The sequence below is a fragment of the Salvia miltiorrhiza genome, chromosome 1 (genome assembly GCF_028751815.1).
Source record: "Salvia miltiorrhiza cultivar Shanhuang (shh) chromosome 1, IMPLAD_Smil_shh, whole genome shotgun sequence".
NCBI lineage: Eukaryota > Viridiplantae > Streptophyta > Magnoliopsida > Lamiales > Lamiaceae > Salvia > Salvia miltiorrhiza.
The window spans coordinates 57,997,745-58,010,398 of record NC_080387.1 but is presented as its reverse complement, the minus strand read 5'-3'; the positions used below and the strand labels follow the sequence as shown (position 1 = coordinate 58,010,398).

The window sequence follows — 12,654 nt, the reverse complement described above, 5'->3', positions numbered from 1 at the left end:
CATACATTCTCTTAGAGCTTAGGCAAACCTCTGTTTACCCAAAGCCTAGGTCAAAACTAACTCCAAAGAACTTGTTCTTTGAAGTTTAGTTGGCAAGATTTCAAACCTCCCTTTAAGAAATAGAATCTAGTGTTTGAGTTGAAAAGAAGTTCAGGAAGGTACTCTGACTCCGTGATATCCTAGTGCATGTTCGTGCTAGGAGTGAGAAATCCAGCGCGAGTGAAGTGTTGGTACTGAAGATTGGATCTTCAGTTGATTCGGTTGTGTGCACCCGGCTAAGCACACAGATAGGTTTGCAGTGCACCAGTTAAGCACTTGCGGAGTAAAGTTGTTGGTCTGATCAACCGACCGTGGATGTAGGAAGTGTTTTTCCGAACCACGTAAAAATCTCTGTGTTATTTACAGCTTTCAGTTTTACATTCTTACTTGTGCTCTTTCCATTGATAAACTGAACATTGACTAAATGCAAAGAGAAACCTAAGACTAACAACGGGCTATTACGAAACAAAGTTATTTCCGCTGCGTATGTTATCAGTCTGACTGATCTATCATCTGATAGTCATGAAGACTTGTAACATCTCTGTTTTAGCAAACTCAACTGAAGCCTTAATGTGCATCAGTTAAGTTCCAGTAACTTAACTGATAACTCTTTACTGAAGAGTATTTCAGTATCAGTTGTCAACCCTGTTTGGTCAAAACTCATTTCAGTTAACAGGCGTCTAAGTTTGTGTGTAAAGTTTCATTTTGATCTCTATCTTGAGATCCCTCTGATTTTAAGAAAAAAATAGCCTATAAGTGTATTCCCCCCCATACACCTATTCGAGACCCTCCGAACTTTACATCCGATTTGTTCATATTCCCTTTAACTTCAAAGAATTAATAAAAAGAACAAATTAGACTTTGGTTTTTATGTTATTTATAAAATTAATGCTCCTAATAACGATTTATGAAGTATTAGAAAAAAAATAAATATCTAAAACAAAAAAGATAATGCTAACGATGGCTAAACGTGAGTGGTGCTTACGTAAGGTGCTTACATAAGGTATGTAGCATAACATTCCTATATATATATATATATATATATATATATATATATATAAATATATATTCAAAATTTGGAATAATCAATCCAAATAAATACTCCCTCCGTCCACGAAATGAGTACCCATATTTTCTTTTTCGTCCGTCCACGAAATGAGTACCCATTTCCCTTTTTGGCAAGTGTACCACACACATCTCTTTAATTAATACACTCAAAAAGTGGGACCCTTAAACTATTCACACTACACTTCATACATTTCTTAAAACTCGTGCCGTCCACAAATGGGTACTCATTTCGTGGACGGAGGGAGTATTTTTCAACTAAAAGACATGCAATTAAATATAGGAAAATAATTATAAACTCCAATTAGATTAGTGACTAGTTAAAAATTGTAAAACTAAATTATATTACAATACATTGAAATTGAAGAAGGAAAAAAACAAATTGATAGTTGCTCACCAAAATTTAAAATTTGGATGGAAGAAATTCAAGTGAAATTTTTTGGGAGGCAAATGATGGAAAAGCCCATAAATTTTTTGCACATATTTTTAATTAGGGATTATGGCAAAAAAAAAAAATACACAAACTTTGAAAAAAAATTGCTATTTTCACTTGAAATTTTAGTTAAGCTAAAAAATACCTGAATTTATATTTTTGTTACAATTTTCACCTAAGTTTAACTTTCAACGAAATTAGAGCTTACTTTGATAGTCAAAATTAAGTAAAATATATTAATTTTTTCCTTCTTAGACCTCCGAGCTTCTAAATACTCCACATCATCTGAAGTTAGACAAACATCAGGTGAACTTCCGACTGTCAACTAAGCTCTAATTTAGCCGAAAGTCAAACTCAGGTGAAAATTACATAAAAATTATAAATGTATTTTTTTAGCTTAATTTAAAATTCTGGTGAAAATTACAACTTTTTTCCAAATTTAGTGTATATTTTGGCCATAATCCCTTTTAATTATGTCTACACTACATTTATTTAAAACACATTAAGGGTACTAGTGTGTAACCCGTCGAAATTCGACGGGAAACTACTTTACATCGTAATTAATTAATTATTATGGTTTACAATCATAGTATATGAGATGTTTTTTTATATACATTATTTTTAAATTATTTTTATTTGTCAAAATAAATTGATGATACAGTTAAAATTTGTAATAATCTCAACATTTTTTGTTAATTATATATTAATTATTTATTGAGAGCTAAAATAGATCGCTTTTTTATATATTATTTTATTTGATGAAATTTCATATAAAGTTGATGTGAGGTTGGAGGTTTTAGAAAAATAAGAAGAAAAGAGATTTAGATATATATTCGACATATAATATAATGAAGGATTGATACATCGTATTTCTTGTTAATCGTATATAGGAAAGATTTATTAATGTTATAGGAATAATTTTTTAAAAAGTTGATAGGTAAATTTAAGACCGCATCTTATACGTGAACATCATCTCATCCGAACCTTACAAGATTTTTGAGCATCATCTTGTCTGTAACTCGAAATATCAGATTTAACTTTTGTAGTATCATCCCATCTGCAACTTGAAAGATAAGAACTGATTTATGAGCAACATCTCATCTAGAGCTCGTAAGACCATAATTGACTTGAGAACATCATCTCATGTGGAGTTTGAAAGACCATAAATGACTTGTAAGCATCATCTCGTCCATACTTTGATATATCCGAGTTGAGTTTTAACAATCACTCATTTGGAGATTTAAAGACTGGCGTTGTGTGCTAAGCATTATCTCATTTCGAGTTTAAAAAGGTTAACTCTAAGTTGTGAGCATCATCTCGTTTGGAACTTGACAAACCACTTCTACCTTGTGAACATTATATTGTTTGGAGTAAAAATTGAGTTCTTAGTACATCTCGTATGAAGCTTGACAAATCAGTTTGGACTTTTTTTAACATTATCCCGTCTGTAGTTTGAAAGACCAAAAGTGAATTTTGAGAATCATCTCGTCTAGAGCTATGAAGAAGCATATACCTAGCGAAAAATGCTTACAATTTAATTTAAACTATACATACAAATTATAGATTCAAAAGGGATAAGTAGCAAATAAACCCCTATCATATAACCTAACATATTTATCTCTCTATCATTTGATTTTAGTTGTCAGCTCCTCAACATCTCATAAGGAGTGCAAAATTCCTTTTATTTCTAACGGACACCTAATTTTGTCCAATTTTTTTTTCTTTCTATTTTTTAAATGGATCCCACTTTACGGATATAAACTGCCAATTGATGAATAAGATCGAAAAGCAAAATGCTCATGAGATCCCTAGTTCTTAAAGTTTCGATTGAGAGATTATATTCTTACTGGCAGCCATTAATTGTATAAGCAAAACATTTTATAATCCAGGATTGAATCTACAAAATAAAATAAATGAATCTTGAAAATATCAACTACTAAAATTGTTAGCATTCATATTAATCAACTGCATGTACAAATAAATTAATGAAAAAAATTAAAATTTTCTTCTTTAAAGTAGCAAAATTCAGTGAAACACGATTGAAAAAATAACAGTAAATGCTTGAATTGTAGAATGCCACGTAGGCAACCTTGTTTTCCTATTATATATAAGATTATATATAAGATGATTCAACTATATTTTTAGTAGCTATCAATATTTCAATAATAATTAAATGAATTCTTCCTTGTAAATTGTAGTATTCAATAATTATAAATCGATATTAATAATGGTTTCTTTATAAATATTTAAATACAAATGACGTGATCTTATTTTGATTAACATACGAATCAAATTAGCATTACACATTATTATTATTATTATTATTATTATTATTATTATTATTATTATTATTATTATTATTATTATTATTATAGAGTACTACACATCATATTAAATAAATAAATATTTTCATACACGTTATAAACAAAAAGTTGTAAAATTTGAATGAAGAGAGAAAATAAAATATTTTAGATTTAATTTTTTTTCATAACTTATTCGTTTTAAATTCATTTTTGATGATTTTTATATACCATATTAAATTTAAGATGCATATTAAATATTTTTTCATGAATCAAATTTGACGGTATTTAAAAAAGAAAAGAAAATAATGAAAAAATTGATTGAAGAAGAGAGAAGAAAAAAGGATGCAAAAGATGTAAGGAAAAAACTCATTTTTAATATATTACATGGATTATTTCCCCTTGCCAAATTTTCAAATTATCTACTCTAACAACAAAATTAATCCAAACTATTATCTTTATTTCGTTCCGTTGTAAATAACGACTTGTCATGCCTTTTGCTTACGCTAATCTTTGCTCACAAATTGAAAAATAGGGGACGTAGAAAATCAATTTGAAGGATATTAAAATTAAAAAAATTCAAAACAAAAAGTGTTAGAAAATTCAATATAATAAAAATATAAGGTATATAATAAAAGTGCTACAGATACCACAAACATAATCATGAAGTTATAAAGCCAGATGCTACTTAACTTTTTATAAAGCCAAATGCTACTTAACTTTTTAAACAAATGAAGTTATAAAGCCAGGTGCTACTTAATTTTTTAAACAAATTCAAACATGACAAGAATCATTAAGTTATACAGATACCACAAACATAATCATGGTTTGATTACATTTTGATGAACATAACATGCCTTAATTTTTTTAGTGAAAGAAATAACTGTCCAAGCCTAATATTTCCATAGAGATAGATCATAGATCAGATGTTCTTCCTTCTTAAAATTTATTACTGCTGTTTTGATCGGTTATCTAATGAATCTTCAGTAGCCATGTAATATTTGCGCATTACTTTTCTGTACTCTGCAAACAAAATTTGTAAAAACCACATTTCCCAATACTACGCACCATTGGATTGAGTTCAAGAACAAAATGCAAATTCTACGAACCTTCCTGGTTTTTCCAAAGCAAAGCAGTAGACGCATTGAAATGGGAGTATTGGGTTTTGCTTATTACAATAAGAAAAATTATTACATAAATACATACAAAAGAGCCAACAGAAAAGTGAGACAACAATGTCGTCTGACCTCCTAGTAGGCTCTGGATGGACAAGAGAATCATTCTGCAATCATATGCTGAACACCACTTATCCTGCAACAACAAAATTCAAGTCAAAAAAGTTGGGATGAAACAAAAGAATCTGAAATATTTTGACATGGATTCAGAAAAGCAAATGAGAAGGTGAGAATGATAATACAAGGCTATTTACTTGAAGAATGCCCAAACAAATATTCCCAAATTGGTCGACATTTGGATGGAAGCATGTAGTCTCAAATGTGACTTGAGAAAGGATAATCTAGATTCTAGTGGAAACCGCAGCCAAAGTTTATAAGACAGACCGTCATGGTTCCTTTGCCGCCTTAAATTGTGCCGGTCCACGTAAATATGCTCTCCCCGTCAGGGAAGGCAGATACTCCCAGATCTCCACCACTCATTTATGTTATACTCCTGTAAATCAGTGACACCATTTGAATATTGTAAAAAATAACTAACCAAGCACCACTATATCTTCTTCACATTACCGATTGTTAAACATCAACTCATGAAGAAATGAGTGCCACACATTAACTCCACTGCCTTACCTCATGTAACACCAATACTCTTTCATTCCAAACGATACGCAATCGAATATTGAGATTATATTTGTTACATAAAAAATAAAGCACAGATCTAAACGCTGCAATAATATCAAGAAAAAGCACAGATCTATTCCAATTACTATATAAAAGAAAATAATATTTATAAGAAACCGCAGAAAACCAAAACTAATATCAGAAAAGCACAGATCTAATCCAATTACGGAACGCAAAAAATAACAGAGTACCATGTTTGTGAATTTCAATTCGTCCTATTACATTATATTATACTATACTAAATTAGATGGAAGTATATGTACTATATGCGTACTAACATAATGGAAAAAATAAATCATTAACATAATTAATCAAGGCTGCAACAACAGTCTCCTTTTCTCTTTGAATGTTAGTTTTTTTATGCGATTCCACTCAACTATCACCTCGAATTTTGCAGTTTTTTCCCACTATATATATATCAGCCAGTGCTTGTCACTCACCTCCAACAATATATATTTCTCGGCGCTAATACAAAATCAAAAACACAAAACACCTCACACGAATAATGATGAAAATATCATATTAATCAACAAAATCTGAAAGAACAAACCTAAAAAATTGAGATCCAATTAACCAAAGATGACATGTAAAACAAAAAAGAATTTCGGATGGTTTGTGTGGAAACCATTTCCCAAATATTTATAGTTGAAAAGATAGGGTACAATTAATGATTGAGAAGCTTATGTTAGGCTTTTTACCTTCACTGGGGGCATTAATCAATGAGAATCAAGAGGTGATAGAGGTAGAGTTCATGGAAATGATTAAGGAGAATGGAGAATGGAGAATGGAGAATCGAGAGGCAAATGACAGAGATCTTGCGAGAAGCCAACCACCATCATAATAGAAACATTGAAATTGTAGATGGTAAGGAGCTGATTATTGAATTCCATTGATTACGGTGAAACACTTTCCATTGATTGTGGTGAAACACAGTTGAGATTTGAGTGAGGGGATTAGAATGGAAATGTTGAAGAAGATATTAAGGAATTTTGAGGATGAAGGAGAATCGAGGATTTTGAGAACGCTGGGATTTGAGGATAGCTACGTAGGCTAAGTTGGTATTCCTATTATAAAGAAGATGTCCATTCAAGGTGTCCATATACATGCGTGAATGGGGCTAATAACCCGCAATCTGAAAAATAGACATACAAATTCAAATAATACATCACATAATATAGGTATCTCCATTTCACAAAACATACCTTAAGTAGCGCATCCATGCATTCAAATGAGCGAGCCTTGATTGCACATATAAGAGGGGACTCAATAACTAAAAAACTTAATTTTAGCTGCAAAGTAAGAGCTGCAAAGAAATAAATCAAATATATATATATATATATATATATATATATATATATATATATATATATATATATATATATATGAGCATTCAATAGTGCATTAGTCTCACAAGATTAGCAAAATTGGCATGCTAAACTAATCAAACTCTTTTCCACATCCAAAACTTTTAATGATTAAAGATAGTCTTGATTTGCACTATGAGACAATAGAAACTTTAAGCTTCGACATTCCTAAAAGATATTACAATTTGCAAAGTGGTTTCCTCCACATAATCTGCATTTATTCTCTGCAAGAAATAAAGCTTGAGCAAGAACGAAAGAGAAAGTCGAAGAAATAGCTTGAGGATGATAAAATTATCTCTAAGACAATTCGTCCAACACATGGAGGGCAACATATAGTATTCGATTTTTGCACAGCCATGGATGGATCACACAACTCACCATCAATTCAACGCAATTGCTGTAAAAAAATATTATATTCTTTAACTTGTTTGCATTTGCAACTATAATAAACAGAATTCTTTATTTTATTCATAGTAAACAACAGTTGTTGCGTAAATTGATTATTCTAAAATATCCACGCCGGAGGAGACGGCTGAGTAATAGCCACGCCGGTCAATATCGACGCGCACCCGAATTTTCTGCCCTAGCTCCGCCAGGAATAGATTATAGACTGATAGTCACGCAGGTTAATATCATTTAACAGGGATGAGAATGGAAGTGTGGGCTGACTACGCTTGTAATTGGAGCTGATTGTGCGCTGATTATTGACGACAGATTAGCGAATGAGAATGGAAAACTGAAATGAGAAAGGAGAATTCAGAATTGTAAAAAAGATGGATTTTGAGGATTACTCTTTGTTTAGTAGAATTCAAAGAGAACAAAATGGATGTCATTGAGAGCGCCACGTAGGATAGAGAATTGCTGTGGGCTCTCAAAAATATGTTCCTTTATATAATTGATAGATGGAATGAGAATTGGGCTTTAATACAAATCATTAGTCTTGAGCTTCGTTTTAAATTTATTAGTGAAAAAGAGAAAAGAATTAATGGGCTATTTTAGTTTATGGGCTTACCGATTATTCATAATAGTTTGAGTTATTTTATTCTTGTTGCACTCTTTCCTTTTTTACATGCAAGTATAGCATTTTCATGGAATGGAAGGTTTTGCCGTTTTGGTTTTGCATTGTTATATAGGAGTATAAAAAAAAGGAACATCGAGAAGGTCATCTACAAAATATGGAGATTAAATATAACAATGAGGACAAGGGCCTCAAGTCTAAGGACCGACTGTGTATAGTTGTAATTTAAAATTTATTTTTTCAATAATCCATATATATTTCAATTAAGAACTATAAATTGTTAATGCAATGCATTTTATTTTTTAACAATCTACGACTCAAGTATGCACTTACATTTCTATGTTACTATATTTGATGGAATATCATGTTCGCGTCTTAATTATGGGTATGTATGGCATGTGCAAGTCTTCTTTGACAATTTAATCATCAGTCTCTCTAAATATCGAAGTTAATTTTGGGTCCACTATAATCGCCATCATATGTGTGCCATGCAAGCTTCAAAACTTAATGAGATAAAAAATGCATCTAGCAAATCCCCTAAATTGGATATGGTTCACAAAAAATTTTACACCTATCTAAATTTAATCTTAAATTTACACTCATCCTAAATTTATTTTAAGCTTATAATTAATAAGACCCACACATAATTATTGTTTTTATGTAGAAAATAGGAGATCTGGTGTATGCATTTATAAAATCGAGATTCTAAAATTAAATAGAGAAGCTTTAGGGAGAAATATAGGAGCATAATTTTGAGATTTCTGCTGGAAGTGCTCTTAGAGACTTTACCTAAATGTGTATATAAATAAATATATAAACCAGACATTATTATTTATTAGGCAAAAAAAACTAATGTATTTGTAATAATATAAATTTCAACGAGATATATTACATTGAGGCAGGCACTCTATAGTAGTCAATGGCATATGGTAATAAAAAGTTATAGCTATATAATAAAAATATTATGAAAATAGTAGCTATTTTTTACTTTAATATCTTGACACAAAAAAATTCGATGATTTCATGAATTTTTTTGTGTAAATTTATATAACAATATTTTTTACACAGTTACACGAATTCTAATTCTATACAAAATTCATATAAATTAGTTAAAATTTGCTACTATTTCCACATTTTATTTCCATATATATATATATATATAGTACAAGATAAATAGTTAAATTAACAAGTCTGTAAACCTAAATTGGTAAGTCAAGTGCTTCTCTAACAATAATAACACAGTAGAGATCATAATCAAAATTCAGTACTATTGCTTTAAAAAGAGCTAAATGACAACTGGAGAGGGACTAATATAAATAAGTCTATAAATCTAAATTGGCAAGTCTCAAGTGCTTCTCTAACAATAACACACTGAAGAGATCATATTCAAAATTCAGTGCTATTGCTTTAAAAGCGCTAAATGACAACTGGAGAGGGAATAATATCGATCTTAAATCATCATTTCGTTTTGTTTTAATTGTCTGTGAACTCTCACACACACACAGAGAAGGGTTCAACAGAGAAGCTAAATATTGTGGAGAATAGAGAATTCGTAAAATAAAAATGAACAGATCTATAATTTTAATGAACAGATCAATGTACCACATGAACAACAATTTGCCAAGGGTTCGAATCCTGTTGGTGGCGAATTTTTCTTTATTTTTACTAAATACGACTGTTCATTACTTATGTTGATCTGTTCGTAAAATGAATAAATTTGTTCATAATGAATAAAAAGATAATTCTCTATTGAACTCAACCATATATATATATATATATATATATATATATATATATATATATATCTTTATTATGTTGACACTGAATATAATTAGTAATGCAATACAACTTTCACAAAATGGACGACCAACCAAATATATAACTATGAAATAAATAAATAAAATTATTTTGCTAATATACAAAAAGATGGAATTGCTTGTGGGGTTGATAGGTGAAAGGAGAAATAAATATCATAGTAATATTTGTGGAGAAAGTTGATGAAAGAGCATGTGATGCAAACCACATGGTTGATTGAAAGCTCTAAGACAGTGTTATATCGAAATTTATCAATTTCAATATATTATGTAAGTGCGGTATACTGAAACATGATACGATATACTGAAATCGCGGTATACCGAAATACGGTACGATATGCCAAAATAAGGTACGGTAAATGTATGAGATTTTTTCATACCGCAATTTAAGGTATACCGGATTAAGGTATATTGTAAGTAAATGTATGAAATTTTTTCATACCAAAGGTAAATATAAGGTATAAGGTATGTACAATTTATTGAGGTATATCATATCATCCCATTCTTAATTATAACTTGAAATAAAACTAATTATATTAGTCATCAATCATAACTTATTCTGTTTGTTAGTCTTTTCAGTGCATGTAAGTCAAATGAAGTCTGAGCGGGATAGGTTTTTCAACAAATTAGTCTTAGGTTGTACGCAATTAATTAGTCTTTCACCAAAGATAAATATTGTAACTGCAGGTCGCTCAGATAAATAAAAACATTACTTAATTATCTTCATTCATTAATTTATATTATGTGCCGACATGCTCTTAAGAATTGACTTCCGTCCAACCATCCAAGATTAAGCAAGATGTATATGATCATTAACAAAGGTCCGTCCAACAAATTCATCCAAAATTATGATTTTTTTCTTTTTGTCTTTTTCAGATAGCAGCTAATTGAGCTGTTACTTCTAATTTTCCTTGAGTTCAGCAGGTCTCGATCGTGTGCGTCCGTGAATATAAACAACTAGTATTGATTTTAAATAAATTTTAATTGAAATTAATAATTTTTAATCATCCTATAATCACCCTAATTAATATCCTAACTAGGAGCGCATGCATGGTGCGCCATAGCAAACTAAAGTTTTTATCATTTTCCTTTTCTCCACTTATTTGAGATAGATAGTAACGTTAGAATTATGAGTGTAATCGAACCGAATCGAATAGTGGTATATTTAAGTTTGATTTATTCAATATCGAGTCGAATTCTAAACTTTGTTTATCGAATATTTTGATGCTCGCGAACTTAATTGAATATATACGAACTTTCTAAAATTATATTTATATTCAAAATATTGATTATTTTCTTTTGAAAATAAATAATTTCATTCAAAATAATAAATATATTAATTTTTTTTTATAACAAACAGAGATAATTAATACAATTATTATTAATTTTAATGGATAAATATAAGTTGTACCTACTAATAATTTATATTTTTCAACCTAAATAACTTAACGAACGTGTTCACGAGCTAACGAGCCGAATACTACCAAGCTCAAGTTTGATTTATTTATTTATCGAACTTCTCTAAACAAACTTGAACGAATTTTTTTCGAGTCGAACTCTGAATAATTCGCGAGCGTCTTGATTTGTTTACAGCCCTAGTTAGAATAGGGAGAAGAATTAAGATACTCCTTTCCCTTCGTCTATAAAAGAACATTTTAAGATGAAGTAACACGAGTTTATTGAATGTATATTAAGAATGAAGAAAAAGTTGTTGAATGTATTGAGAGAAGACACACAGGTTTTTGTGGAATTTCCAAAATGAAAAGTAGAAATTTTTTTCATGAACGGTACTTAAATCGATCACTTTATCCTAAGTACGATCACTTTATCCTCGTAATAAAATTATACTTGATGTCCTTGGAAATTAATAGTACTCCGTTTATTTGGATAAAATAAAAGCATGTCATTAATTTACTTTTTAGGTACATATTAAATGCAATTTTTTAGTACGTATTGGAAAAGAAAATGACATTACATATGCATGTATAACAGAAAATTAGAAATACATGACATGCATCTAGCCATACTGCAGTAATTAAGCACTCGGTGTAGATAGATATTCCGAATAATTTCGAGTCAAATATTGAAAAGCGATGGCATTGTGGGGGTATCATATCAATTTGCAGTGTAGTTTCTTATGAGAATTGTAATACTCATCAGCGTTGTGCTTAAATGCAGGTTAGCAGAGATTGCCTCATCAGAGTGCGGCATGGCAGAGCCAATCTGTCAGAACCAAAGCTGGCATTGCCAGAGCCAGAGCTACCCGCCCTGCCAGAGCCAGAGCTACCCGCCTTGCCAGAGCCAGAGATACCCGCTTTGCCAGAGCGCATAACTACTAGCCTTGCCAGAGTACAGAGCTACCAGATACAACATGCCAGAGCAGAGCTACCAGATACAACCTGACAGAGCAAAGCTATTAGAGACAGAGTTCAACCAGAGACAATCTGACAGAGCAGAGCTACTAGAGACAGTCAGAGACAGAGTTTAACCAGAGACAGCTCTGCCGAGAGCCCTACCAGAGTGAAGCGCTTTCAGAGCCAGTCTTGCCAAGAGTCAGCTTTACCACCAAGTTGGACTTCATGAGCTTTAGGGTTAGGCTCAATTAGTTATCTATAAATAGGGCTCTTGTACATGAAAAGAGGGGAGCATGAATTATTCCTGAGCAACACTTGTAAAATGTAATTATCTCGAAGTATAGTGAAAGAACTCGAAAACACCCGTGGATGTAGGTCTTAATGGCCAAACCACGTAAATCCTATTTCGATTAT

At 30.9% G+C, this 12,654-nt stretch overlaps 1 long non-coding RNA gene across 2 annotated transcripts; it reads right to left on the bottom strand.

The window, feature by feature from the left end:
* Nucleotides 1-4,912: 4,912 nt before the first annotated feature.
* Nucleotides 4,913-7,426, bottom strand: LOC130998314 (uncharacterized). Of its 2 annotated transcripts, XR_009093278.1 has the most exons (3): nucleotides 6,893-7,426; nucleotides 5,267-6,822; nucleotides 4,913-5,148 (listed from the first exon to the last, which is right to left on the bottom strand). It is a non-coding gene; the product is annotated as an uncharacterized LOC130998314 (long non-coding RNA). The 2 variants fall into 2 exon arrangements; XR_009093277.1 differs by lacking the exon at nucleotides 6,893-7,426 and having other exon boundaries at nucleotides 5,267-6,886.
* Between the last annotated feature and the right edge of the window lie 5,228 nt (nucleotides 7,427-12,654).